Here is a 14,591-nt window from a genome sequence, read left to right as displayed (position 1 = left end):
TGGCGCGTACTTCCGGAGTACGCTGGGCGTACTCGGTTACGCGGGGCGTAATAATGCGTCATGGCTTACGACTCGGGTCTAGCTAAGCGTAGCTTGGGCGGGCCGATGGGACTCGAATCTGGGTCTAGTACGCGGGGCGTACTCCCATATTACGCGGGGCGTAATCCTGGCTTCCGACTTCTAAATTCCGTAACTTTCGCGTACGAGCTCTGTTTTTCTCGTTCTTTATATCCATGCGTAGGTGAGATTATGCTCTACAACTTTCATTTAGACTCCGTCGGCTAGTTTTGACTTTATTTTTAATGATATAATTTTAATAGGCCGGGCCTCCTAAAGTTTGTTAAAAATTCATAGGTTCTTTATTCGACGTCGGTTTTCGTTTGTCTTTTTATCGTTTTATTACTACTGAGGAGATCTTCAACTTCCGTTTAGGTGGCGATAGCTAAATAACACTCGATCTTCAATCCGAGTTTTTAGCCCTCTACTACTGTTACGAAACTTTGAAAATCCGTAACTTCTTCATACGAGGTCCAATTTGGGCGATCTTTTTATGTACGCTCACCTTTCAACGAGATCTACGACTTTGGTTTAGATACTTAAGGCTAAAATGCATTTTATTGAGATTCTACTTTTTACGTCAAATAATGTTTTAACGTCGTGTCGTAAATATACGAGTGGTTATAATTTCTTCAATATAACCCGGTTTTGAGCGTTCTTTATGTTTTTGGAAACATTGGCATGATATCTAATATTTGATGCATCCCAACTTAGATACTTGAACACTTTATTTTCGAGGTTAATTTCGTTGTTTTTAGCTTTCGAGTGTTTACAATGCTTTTGGGAAATATAGGGTTGTCACATCATCCCCCTGTTAAGGGAATTTCGTCCCGAAATTTAATCTAAGATAGAGTTTACAGTTTTTGGAAAAAGATGCGGGTACTTTTGTTTCATCTGATCCTCGCGTTCCCAGGTGTATTCAGGTCCTCGCTTGGCGTTCCAGCGGACCTTTACAATGGGTATTCGGCTTTGTTTAGTACTTTTGATTTCCCGATCCATGATCTCTACTGGTTCCTCCACAAACTGGAGGTTTTCATTTATTGCAATTTCGTCTAGAGGGACGACAAGGGTCTCGTTGGATAAGCACTTCTTTAGATTTGATACGTGAAAGGTAGGGTGTACGTTGTGGAGTTCCTGAGGTAGTCTAAGTTTGTAGGCCACTGGACCAATCCTAGCAAGGATCTCGAATGGTCCGATGTATCTAGGGTTCAGTTTTCCACGTTTTCCGAAGCGTATTAAACCTTTCCAAGGTGAGACTTTGAGTAGGACATGGTCTCCAACTTGGAATTCCAAGGGTTTGCGTCTCTTATCTGCGTAACTCTTTTGTCTATCCCTTGATGCTTTTAGACGTTCTCGGATTTGAACAATCTTCTCCGTAGTCTCCCTTATGATTTCTGGTCCAGTGAGCGTGTTGTCAGTTACTTGTCCTTTTGCTAGTTGCGTGTCCCCCACTTCGGCCCAGCACAAAGGTGACCTGCATTTGCGGCCATAGAGGGCTTCGAACGGGGCAGCTTTGATACTGGTGTGGTAGCTATTGTTGTACGAGAACTCGACCAATGGTAGATGTGTGTCCCATGCTTTTCCAAAATCGATTACGCAAGCTCTCAGCATGTCTTCTAGGGTTTGTATAGTTCTCTCGCTCTGGCCGTCGGTTTGTGGGTGATAAGCGGTACTCATGTCTAGTCTTGTCCCCAAAGCTTTTTGTAGCGACTGCCAGAACCTTGAGGTGAATCTACTATCTCGGTCCGAGATAATGGATATGGGCACACCATGTAGTCGTACAATTTCTCTGAGGTATGTCCTTGTTAACTTCTCCAATTTATCCGTCTCTTTGATCGGTAGGAAATGCGCTGACTTAGTTAACCTGTCGACAACTACCCAAATGGTGTCGAGTCCGCTTGCTGTTTTGGGTAATTTTGTTATGAAATCCATGGTTATCCGCTCTCACTTCCATTCGGGTATTTCTGGTTGTTGTAATAAACCCGAAGGCTTCTGGTATTCCACCTTGACTTTGGCACATGTCAGGCATTTGCTCACGTAGGTAGCAATATCGGCTTTCATGTTCGGCCACCAGTACAACTTCTTGAGATCGAGATACATCTTATCGGAGCCGGGATGTATGGAGTATCGTGTTTTATGGGCTTCGTCCATGACGATTTCTCTGAACCCACCAAACATCGGTGTCCATATTCGATCCATGAAATAACGAACTCCGTCGCTCTTGGCTTCAAGGTTCTTATCCATTCCTCTTAGGGCTTCTCCTGTCACGTTTTCGGATTTCAAGGCTTCTATTTGGGCTTCCTTGATTTGCGTGGACAGGTGTGAATGGATCATCATAGTTAGGGACTTCACTCGGCGACCTGACTATTCCTTCCGGCTGAGTGCATCAGCCACTACGTTAGCCTTTCCGGGGTGATATTGAATTTCGCATTCATAATCACTAAGTAGTTCTACCCATCGTCTCTGTCTCATGTTGAGTTCCTTCTGGTTGAGGATATGTTGGAGGCTTTTATGATCAGTGAAGATTCTACATTTTATGCCGTAGAGATAGTGTCTCCATATCTTCAGAGCGAAGACGACTGCTCCTAGCTCAAGATCATGCGTTGTGTAGTTTACTTCGTGCGTCTTTAGTTACCTTGAGGCGTAGGCGATGACCTTCCCTCTTTGCATTAAGACACACCCAAGTCCTTGGTTTGATGCATCACAATAGACCACGAAGTCCTCCGTTCCCTCTGGCAAGGTTAGGATGGGCGCACTACATAAGGCTCGCTTTAGTGCCTGAAATGCGCTGTCTTGTTTTTCTCCCCAGTCGAAGGTCACATTCTTCTGGGTTAGGGTGGTAAGTGGCTTGGCAATCTTTGAAAAGTTCGGTATGAATCTTCGGTAATACCCGGCGAGTCCCAAAAATTGCCGGATTTCAGTAGGGGTTCTTGGAGTAGTCCAATTATCTATTGCCTTTATCTTGGAAGGGTCCACGTGTATTCCTTCTTTGCTTACAACATGTCCTAGGAAATCTACTTCCCGAATCCAAAATTCGCATTTGGAAAATTTTGCGTAAAGTTTCTCTGCCCTTAATGTTTCCAGTACTTGGCGGAGATGTTTGTTGTGATCTTCCTGGCTTCTTGAATAGATGAGTATATCATCTATGAATACGATCACGAATTTATCCAGGAAGGGACGACATACTCGGTTCATCAAGTCCATGAACACTGCTGGAGCATTCGTCAATCCGAAGGGCATTACTACAAATTCGTAGTGACCATAACGTGTTCGGAAAGCCGTTTTGGGGATGTCTCCCTCCAGTACTCGTAGTTGGTGATAACCAGATCTTAGATCGATCTTTGAGAAGTAGCTTGCTCCCTGTAGTTGGTCGAAGAGATCGTCTATGCGCGGTAAGGGATATCGGTTCTTGATCGTGAGTTTGTTCAGTTCCCGATAATCGATGCACATGCGAAAGGATCCGTCCTTCTTTTTCACGAATAGGACTGGCGCTCCCCATGGTGAGAAGCTCGGTCTGATGAACCCCTTGCTCAGCAGTTCGTTTAATTGACTGGATAGTTCTTGCATCTCGGCTGGGGCTAAACGGTACGGTGACTTTGCTACAGGGGTAGCTTCGGGGATTAAGTCGATTCTGAACTCAACTTGACGTTCCGGTGGGATTCTTGGAAGATCTTCTGGGAAGATGTCTGGGAAATTGCAGAATTCCGGAATGTCTTTAATGTTTTTCGATTCTTGTTTCTTGTCTACTACGTGGGCTAGAAAGGCATGATATTCCTTACGAAGATATTTTTGTGCTTTAATACAGGAAATGATTTGCAAATTTGAACTACGTTTGTCGCCATAAATGACAAGAGTTTCGTTGTTTGGCAGATTTAGGCGAACGGCTCTTTCGTGGCAAAGGATATCGGCATGGTGAAGGCTCAACCAGTCCATACCGATGATGACATCGAAACTTCTTATGGAAATGGGCATAAGATCGACTCGAAACAAGTGCTCGTTTAAATTTAGTGTGCACCCTACGTATAAATCGTTTGCGTGTTCTGTTTTACCGTTTGCCATTTCTACAGTGAATATTTTATTGAGTGGTTGGGGTTTTTGATTAAGTAGGTGTTTGAATTTATGACTCACAAAACTTCTCTCCGCACTGCAGTCAAAAAGTATGCATGCATAAGTGTTGTTGAGTAGGAACGTACCCGTAACCACCGTCGGGTCTGCTATTGCTTCATTCTGTCCTACTGCCAACACTCTCCCCACACCGCCAATATTCCTTTCCTTGGGACAATTCCTCCTGAAGTGTCCAGTCTCTCCGCACCCATAACACGCCCGGCTTACTCGAGTGCCAGAAACTTGAGTGATTGGTCGTGCCGGTGCTTTACAGAAACGGGTTGTGTGCCCTTTCCTGTCACAGTTCTTGCAGGGCATCTCGCGACAAATACCATGGTGATGGTAGTTGCACTTCCTGCACTTGGGCAGATTCCCCGCATATGGTTTTGTTGGTGCAGAGGTAGCAGGAGTTGTGGTGGGGGTAGTAGCAGCATGAACCGCAACCATTTGCTTCTTTGAAGGTTCTTGCGGAGTTTGCCCCTTCCTTTTGTTCCAAAATTTCTTGTTGTTGTTGTTGTTGGCATTAATTTCATTGTTGCTGTTCCCTTTGGTTGGTTCAGCCATAATAGCCGCGACTCCTTGACAGACACCATGATCATCAAGAGATTGCGCTAGTTCCTTGGCGCTGGCGAAAGTCAAGGGTCTGGAAGCTAGCACACTTCCTCGAAGTTGGGGTGATAGTCCCCAGATGTATCTCTCGACCTTTTGGCTCTCCAGGGTTAACATTCCTGGGCAAAGTGTTATTAAGTCGCTGAACCTGTTGGTGTAACCTGCTATGTCCGAACCTACCATCGAGAGGTTCCACAGTTCCTGTTCAAGCTTCTGAATCTCGCCTCTTGGGCAGTATTCTCGAAGGAGCATTATTTTCAGGTTTTCCCAACCCATGGAGTTTGCCACCACCAGGGTTAGTGTATGGACGTGGCCGTTCCACCATGTCAGGGCGCGTTCAGAGAAAGTAAAAGCGGCGAACTTTACTTTGCTTTCTTCAGGACATGCATAGATTTCGAATACAGCTTCTGTTTTCTCTATCCATTGGGCAGATTCCCCGCATATGGTTTTGTTGGTGCAGAGGTAGCAGGAGTTGTGGTGGGGGTAGTAGCAGCATGAACCGCAACCATTTGCTTCTTTGAAGGTTCTTGCGGAGTTTGCCCCTTCCTTTTGTTCCAAAATTTCTTCTTGTTGTTGTTGTTGGCATTGATTTCATTGTTGCTGTTCCCTTTGGTTGGTTCAGCCATAATAGCCGCGACTCCTTGACAGACACCATGATCAACAAGAGATTGCGCTAGTTCCTTGGCGCTGGCGAAAGTCAAGGGTCTGGAAGCTAACACACTTCCTCGAAGTTGGGGTGATAGTCCCCAGATGTATCTCTCGACCTTTTGGCTCTCCAGGGTTAACATTCCTGGGCAAAGTGTTATTAAGTCGCTGAACCTATTGGTATAACCTGCTATGTCCGAACCTACCATCGAGAGGTTCCACAGTTCCTGTTCAAGCTTCTGAATCTCGCCTCTTGGGCAGTATTCTCGAAGGAGCATTCTTTTCAGGTTTTCCCAACCCATGGAGTTTGCCACCACCAGGGTTAGTGTATGGACGTGGCCGTTCCACCATGTCAGGGCGCATTTAGAGAAAGTAAAAGCGGCGAACTTTACTTTGCTTTCTTCAGGACATGCACAGATTTCGAATACAGCTTCTGTTTTCTCTATCCATTGGGCAGATTCCCCGCATATGGTTTTGTTGGTGCAGAGGTAGCAGGAGTTGTGGTGGGGGTAGTAGCAGCATGAACCACAACCATTTGCTTCTTTGAAGGTTCTTGCGGAGTTTGCCCCTTCCTTTTGTTCCAAAATTTCTTGTTGTTGTTGTTGTTGGCATTGATTTCATTGTTGCTGTTCCCTTTGGTTGGTTCAGCCATAATAGCCGCGACTCCTTGACAGACACCATGATCAACAAGAGATTGCGCTAGTTCCTTGGCGCTGGCGAAAGTCAAGGGTCTGGAAGCTAGCACACTTCCTCGAAGTTGGGGTGATAGTCCCCAGATGTATCTCTCGACCTTTTGGCTCTCCAGGGTTAACATTCCTGGGCAAAGTGTTATTAAGTCGCTGAACCTGTTGGTGTAACCTGCTATGTCCGAACCTACCATCGAGAGGTTCCACAGTTCCTGTTCAAGCTTCTGAATATCGCCTCTTGGGCAGTATTCTCGAAGGAGCATTCTTTTCAGGTTTTCCCAACCCATGGAGTTTGCCACCACCAGGGTTAGTGTATGGACGTGGCCGTTCCACCATGTCAGGGCGCGTTCAGAGAAAGTAAAAGCGGCGAACTTTACTTTGCTTTCTTCAGGACATGCACAGATTTCGAATACAGCTTCTGTTTTCTCTATCCATTGGGCAGATTCCCCGCATATGGTTTTGTTGGTGCAGAGGTAGCAGGAGTTGTGGTGGGGATAGTAGCAGCATGAACCGCAACCATTTGCTTCTTTGAAGGTTCTTGCGGAGTTTGCCCCTTCCTTTTGTTCCAAAATTTCTTGTTGTTTTTGTTCTTGGCATTGATTTCATTGTTGTTGTTCCCTTTGGTTGGTTCAGCCATAATAGCCGCGACTCCTTGACAGACACCATGATCAACAAGAGATTGCGCTAGTTCCTTGGCGCTGGCGAAAGTCAAGGGTCTGGAAGCTAGCACACTTCCTCGAAGTTGGGGTGATAGTCCCCAGATGTATCTCTCGACCTTTTGGCTCTCCATGGTTAACATTCCTGGGCAAAGTGTTATTAAGTCGCTGAACCTGTTGGTGTAACCTGCTATGTCCGAACCTACCATCGAGAGGTTCCACAGTTCCTGTTCAAGCTTCTGAATCTTGCCTCTTGGGCAGTATTCTCGAAGGAGCATTCTTTTCAGGTTTTCCCAACCCATGGAGTTTGCTACCACCAGGGTTAGTGTATGGACGTGGCCGTTCCACCATGTCAGGGCGCGTTCAGAGAAAGTAAAAGCGGCGAACTTTACTTTGCTTTCTTCAGGACATGCACAGATTTCGAATACAGCTTCTGTTTTCTCTATCCATTGGGCAGATTCCCCGCATATGGTTTTGTTGGTGCAGAGGTAGCAGGAGTTGTGGTGGGGGTAGTAGCAGCATGAACCGCAACCATTTGCTTCTTTGAAGGTTCTTGCGGAGTTTGCCCCTTCCTTTTGTTCCAAAATTTCTTCTTCTTGTTGTTGTTGGCATTGATTTCATTGTTGCTGTTCCCTTTGGTTGGTTCAGCCATAATAGCCGCGACTCCTTGACAGACACCATGATCAACAAGAGATTGCGCTAGTTCCTTGGCGCTGGCGAAAGTCAAGGGTCTGGAAGCTAGCACACTTCCTCGAAGTTGGGGTGATAGTCCCCAGATGTATCTCTCGACCTTTTGGCTCTCCAGGGTTAACATTCCTGGGCAAAGTGTTATTAAGTCGCTGAACCTATTGGTGTAACCTGCTATGTCCGAACCTACCATCGAGAGGTTCCACAGTTCCTGTTCAAGCTTCTGAATCTCGCCTCTTGGGCAGTATTCTCGAAGGAGCATTCTTTTCAGGTTTTCCCAACCCATGGAGTTTGCCACCACCAGGGTTAGTGTATGGACGTGGCCGTTCCACCATGTCAGGGCGCATTCAGAGAAAGTAAAAGCGGCGAACTTTACTTTGCTTTCTTCAGGACATGCACAGATTTCGAATACAGCTTCTGTTTTCTCTATCCATTGAGATAGAGCCAATACTCCCCCAGTCCCGTAAAAGGGAATTGGTTTTCCGTTGGTGAAGTCTTTGTAAGTGCATACCCCTGAACAGCTTTGACCTTGGCCATTTGTAAAACTGTTTGTTCCTCCCCCCGATCCGTTGTTGCTCATTTGTGCCATTGCTGCAGTTACAGCAGCGGTTACAGCAGTCTAGAACATAACGGCTTCCATAATTGGAGGAGGTGGTGGAGGTGGTGTTGAAGTTGAGTTTCTGCATGTTGATCTACGAGGAGGCATGTTCTGGTAGAGAAAAATAAGAATGAATACTATAAGTTTCTAATGTTTTGACAATCGTGTGTTAGTTGTATCTTGTAATTTGTTTTGACTTTAGTTTATGGTTTCAAGGTAGGCATAGAAATTTAAAACTCGCAATTTTTGAGAGGTATATAATATGAAATACTTCTTATTCATACATATAGGTCACACTTGAGGTGTGTTACATTACATATCTTGTTCGGGAAAATTTGACCCTCCTAGAGGTCTCTGATTGCAGATATAAAAGGGAAATAAGGGAAAAACTTTTATCCGAGATCCTAATCTATAACAAAATTGTTGGGCATCGAACAAGCTCTACTTGCGGCGTTTGGAGCTAGACTCGGCATCCGACCGTTTGACTCCCATCAGTCGCCTCTCGAGATCTGCTTGTTGTTCCTTCATCTCTCTTATTTCTGCCAGATCCGTTATCATTTGGTTCTGAAGTGTTCCCGTGTAGATTTGGGTATTCTCATGTAGTCCTTCTAAACGGCGGATGTCAGCGGCGTTACCTTGGGTAGCAGCATTGATTTCGCGAACTTTGGCTGCTTGTTGGTCCGCCTGGTAGTTCTGGTTAGCTATAGCGTTCACGACGACAGGAAGTGCTCGATCAGCTGAGCCTCCCCCACTGACGTTGTAAAAGTCCCGACACATGCCAAATGGAGGGCGTACACCTTGCTGGCGGCTCCAGTAGTAGAGGTGGCTTCCCCAGATGGGGATGGGTCCCGGTTGATATGGTCTGATTACGGGAGGATGAGGGATGGGAGGGTCGTACACTTCTTGCTCGGAGTCTGTTCCGCTAGAAACTTCCACGATCTCCTCGTCGACTTCGAATTCCTCTCCGACTTCGACTTCGAATTCTTCCTCGATAACCCCTTCGGGTTCTTCCTCGACCTCTTCTTCGATTTCCTCTGGGTCTTCCTCCGGGTCTTCTTCTATCCAACCGCCGTTGCCTTGGTTTGGGTAGTAGGGATCTCCTGGTAAATGGAATCCGGCCATTTGTCTGTACTAGGATAGATGTATGAGAACGTTATAAGAAAAGGAATTTCCATCTAGCGACTTATTATTTTTAACTATAATTTTTATTTTACAACTATTTTTATTAATACTTCAATACTATTTCAACTTGGCGAAACTAAAATAATTTTGTATTTGGGTAAGTTTTCGGCTTGTTGTCCACTACGACCATTCCTCGACGTATGTTGGTCAAATCCAGGATAAATATAGTTGATCAGGCTATATTTATTCTCGACCTGATTACATACCCCGGGGCTCAATCGTAGTGTCGCAACTTGCCTTAATACTTTTTAGTAAAACTTGTTATGATACGAGATTAATGCATGCTTTGTAAAAATGTATATCTTTAAAAGAAAGTATTTTGTTCATGAAAATGTTTCATCAGAGGGTTTTTGGTCCCCTTTGCATTTATAGTTTGTATATCGTATGTGGTTCGATATACTTAGTTCACTATAAACAATGCTCTGATACCAATCTGTCACACCCCCAAACCAGAATGGCGGAAACATTCGGGGGTGGATGACTTCACATACTATCACAACCATTGAATATTGTAAAGAAAGTAACACAACCATCACATATATAATGAAAACGTATGTTGTTGCGTTATACATATTAGCAAAAGAATATTACAATGAGATGATAAATGTTCAATAATAAAACATCCTTAGTGTTTCCTTCTCCAAAAGCTGGTGGTTACCTGTATTACTGGTTCCCTGAGAAATACAAGTGGTTTCGAAAAAGTGTCAACAATTAAGTTGGTGAGTTCATAAGTGTTTTGCATCGAAAAGTATGTCCTTTTTGATAGTAACTCGATGAACGAGGTTTTCAGAAAATCCAATATTTTCTATAGATGATTTGAAAAGTTTCCCGTGTTGGAGTGCGTTTGTGTTTTCCATACTTGAATAATAGTGATAAAATTTGTGTTAACAATAAAATGGAAAACTGAAATGCATATATGAATCTCGTAAATCAAACTTGTTTTTATACTTTTATGTGAGTTTTATAACCATGCTAGGCATTGGAACTGTTATGACATTTGTCACCCCAGGCCTGCCGGCCCAGCTGTAGCTAACAGCTTAGGTGTGGGATTGTCAATCCCGTATAGATCTATACACAAGTATCACGCTCCCCCTACAAGGGATTATGGTATATAATACAGGACTTAATAATGCATACTCGAACGTACGTGAAGCTATCTCACATTACTTGGTATAAACAGATTTACGATAATAAAGACTTTACTTCTTTTGAAAGCATTTCATTTGTCGAGATGTATATGTAAAATGTATGAATCACTTGAATACTACACTCATTATAGTTTCTCAAAAGTACGTTCCCATTTGGTAATAACAACTTGGTGATATAATAGCCCTTTAAACATAAAGTTATTTTTGTATCAAAACCCTATAAGAACGATATTATAAAAATGATACTTTGATTTGTATTGTACTTGTATTCCCCCCCCCCTAAAACGTGAAAAGAATTGAAAATTAGGGGTATGAACTCACTCGTTAAGTTTGAAGAGAGAGGCTAGGGTTGAGCAGAACTTCGACCGCGGATGGTTGCGTCGTCGGGCTCTTCGGGGATCTCTGCAGCGTAAATCTTTCGTCGGGGGCTCGAGTGCGGAAACCGAGGTGAGGGAATGGTCTCTGGTGCTTGGAAGGGTGTGAGAGTATCTGGAGATTTGTGAATGTGTGCTTAAACTCGAGCTTATGCCTTCTATTTATAGGGCTGGAAACCCTCGTACGTGGCGCGTACTTCCGGAGTACGCTGGGCGTACTCGGTTACGCGGGGCGTACTCGGTTACGCGGGGCGTAATAATGCGTCATGGCTTACGACTCGGGTCTAGCTAAGCGTAGCTTGGGCGGGCCGATGGGACTCGACTCTGGGTCTAGTACGCGGGGCGTACTCCCATATTGCGCGGGGCGTAATCCTGGCTTCCGACTTCTAAATTCCGTAACTTTCGCGTACGAGCTCCATTTTTCGCGTTCTTTATATCCACGCATAGGTGAGATTATGCTCTACAACTTTCATTTAGACTCCGTCGGCTAGTTTTGACTTTATTTTTAATGATATAATTTTAATAGGCCGAGCCTCCTAAAGTTCGTTAAAAATTCATAGGTTCTTTATTCGACGTCGGTTTTCGTTTGTCTTTTTATCGTTTTATTACTACTGAGGAGATATTCAACTTCCGTTTAGGTGGCGATACCTAAATAACACTCGATCTTCTATCCGAGTTTTTAGCCCTCTACTACTGTTACGAAACTTTGAAAATCCGTAACTTCTTCATACGAGGTCCAATTTGGGCGGTCTTTTTATGTACGCTCACCTTTCAACGAGATCTACGACTTTGGTTTAGATACTTAAGGCTAAAATGCATTTTATTGAGATTCTACTTTTTACGTCAAATAATGTTTTAACGTCGTGTCGTAAATATACGAGTGGTTATAATTTCTTCAATATAACCCGGTTTTGAGCGTTCTTTATGTTTTTGGAAACCTTGGCATGATATCTAATATTTGATGCATCCCAACTTAGATACTTGAACACTTTATTTTCGAGGTTAATTTCGTTGTTTTTAGCTTTCGAGTGTTTACAATGCTTTTGGGAAATATAGGGTTGTCATAGAGTAGCACATGATTAAGAGAGTAGAGTGCTTGGAAATGTGGGACTCTGGGAGGAGGACTTGGGATGAATGCTGAGTTGGTGTGGTCGGTAGTATTGGGCCCGTACTACCGAAGGCACCGAGCCAGTGCGCAACCCAAGTAAGAATCCTTAGGGTACCAGGAACCAAGTACGATTGGGGGTATCGAGTGTGTGCACGCTCGAGCGAGTCTTTGATATTTTGTGTTGTATTTCAGAGAGGTATCATGGTAGGAACGCGCCATAGACCAGGGACTAGTGGAGGGGGTGTGAGCGACAAGGAGCTCCGCCAGATGATTCATGATGAGGTGGTTGCTGCCATCCGCGCTGAGATTCTAGAGATGTTCGGGTCTATCAAGACCACCCTGATAGAGACATTTGACGAGAGATACGCTGCTATTTCTGATGCTGCTATTGTTGTGGCCACTTCAGCTGTAGCTGCGGCTAGACCGCAGGGTGGTGATGCGTTGCTGTTCCGGGAGTTCAGCAACACAAAGCCACCGGAGTTTGATGGGACCCAGGACCTGATTGCAACGATGAGGTGGATTTCAGAAATTGAGGGGTGTTTCTTTACTTGCTCATCTCCTGAGCATTTGAGAGTCTGGTTCGCGCTAAACCAGCTTCGCTTGGGAGCGAAGGACTGGTGGAAGTTTGTGACGGCGCATTATACGCTTGTTGAGCTTGCTGCAGTGACCTAGGAGAGGTTCACTGCTATGTTTCGAGACGAGTACATTCCCCAGGTGGAGAGGGAGCATTTGGCCCAGGAGTTGTTGACCCTTAAGCACAATATTGAGTCTGTCACAGTGATTACGAGGATGTTGCATGAGCGGGCGATGTTCTGCCCAGAGCACGTGTCCTCCGATCAGGCACGTATGAGCCGATATCTGAGCATTTTGAGGAGGGATATACGGGAGTTCTTGGCGAACACGACGTACCGGACATTTGTTGAGCTTCAAGAAAATGCACGGAAGAGGGAGATAGAGCTGGAGACTCAGGCTAGGGAGGAGGTTGAGTCTCAGGGGAGGGATCGGCGACCGGCACAGTCTCAGCCGGCAGCCAAGCGGGCCAAGCCCACTGATTCGAGATCTGGGGGTCAGAAGGGCCACACTTATGGTAAGTGCGGCAAGAGCCACGATTGGGTGTGCAGAGCAGGATCTTGCTACAATTGTGGCAAGGAGGGGCCTATGGCCAAGGATTGCCCCAAGGGGTTTGTAGTATGTTTCCACTGCAACCAGACCGGACACCGCAAGGCAGAGTGTCCACAGTTGCGAGGGACAGCTCAAGGAGCACCTCAGGGATCTGCCCCTGCTGCTATCAGAGCTACTGAGAGCCGGCCAGTGAAGGTCGGGGTACCGAAGGCACGAGGGAGAGCCTTTCAGCTGACTGCGGAGGAGGTCCGCGCTGCGCCCGACGTTGTGGCTGGTATGTATCATTTCTTGTATTTATTTTGATGTTGGGATATAGTGTTTATTTTATGTTATGCGTATGAATTTTGTAGCTGAATTGGTGTTATTTGACTTGGGTGCGAGTCGGTCTTTTGTATCTTTAAACTTTTAGTCAGCACATCAGTATTAGTCAAGAGGCATTGAGTCGACCTCTGAGGGTTTCCATAGCTGACGAGAGGACGGTGTATGCTGCCGAGGTAATCTGAGGATGTGTACTCGAGATTTCCGGCATCGAGTTTCCGATTGATTTGGTTCCTATAGCAATGGGGGATGTTTGTGTCATCGTGGGCATGGACTAATTGAGCAGAGTGGGAGCGGTTATCAACTGCGAGAGACAGCTGGTGACCATATGAGACCCTAGTGGGGGAGTTCTTATGGTATATGGAGAGGGTACACGTTCTGGGTCAACATTTTGTTCGGCCGCCAGAGCGAGACAAAGTCTACAGCAGGGCTGTAGGGGATTTGTAGCATATGTGATGGATGCGAGGGTTGATTCAGAGAGACCGAGGTCAGTTGATGAGGTCCAGATAGTGCGTGAGTTTCCGGATGTATTTCCATAGGAGTTTCCGGGTGTGCCTCTGGAGAGGCAGGTAGAGTTCAGTATCGATTTGGTTTCGGGGGCTGCGCCTATCGCCAAGGCGCCTTATCGCCTTGCGCCTCCAGAGATGCAAGATTTATCCTCGCAGCTCCAGGAGCTGCTGGGGAAGGGGTTTATTCGGCCGAGCAGTTCGCCATGGGGAGCACCTATCCTTTTTGTCAAGAAGAAGGATGGTTCACACCGGATGTGCATTGATTACCGGGAGTTGAACAAGCTAACCGTCAAGAACCGTTACCCGTTGCCGAGGATCAACGATTTGTTCGATCAGTTGCAGGGAGCATCTTGGTTCTCCAAGATCGATTTGAGGTCTGGGTATCATCAGGTGAGAGTGCGAGATGAGGACATCCAGAAGACAGCATTCCAGACTCGTTATGGGCATTACAAGTTCGTGGTGATGCCTTTCGGACTCACAAACGCACCGGCGGTGTTCATGGATCTCATGAACAGAGTGTGTAGACCGATGTTGGATCGCTCGGTGATCGTGTTCATCGACGACATATTGGTGTATTCGAGATCCAGAGAGCAGCATGAGGAGCATTTGAGGGAGATCCTCGGAATCCTGAGATCGGAGAGGCATTATGCCAAATTCTCTAAGTGTGATTTTTGGTTGTGAGAGGTCCAGTTCCTAGGGCACCTCATGAACCAGAAAGGGATATTGGTCGATCAGGCCAAGATTGAGGCAGTGATGAGTTGGGAGGTGCCGAGGTCACCTACCGAGGT

The sequence above is a fragment of the Lactuca sativa genome, chromosome 6 (assembly GCF_002870075.4).
Source record: "Lactuca sativa cultivar Salinas chromosome 6, Lsat_Salinas_v11, whole genome shotgun sequence".
NCBI classification, from domain to species: Eukaryota; Viridiplantae; Streptophyta; class Magnoliopsida; order Asterales; family Asteraceae; genus Lactuca; species Lactuca sativa.
This window is presented reverse-complemented; position numbering follows the sequence as displayed.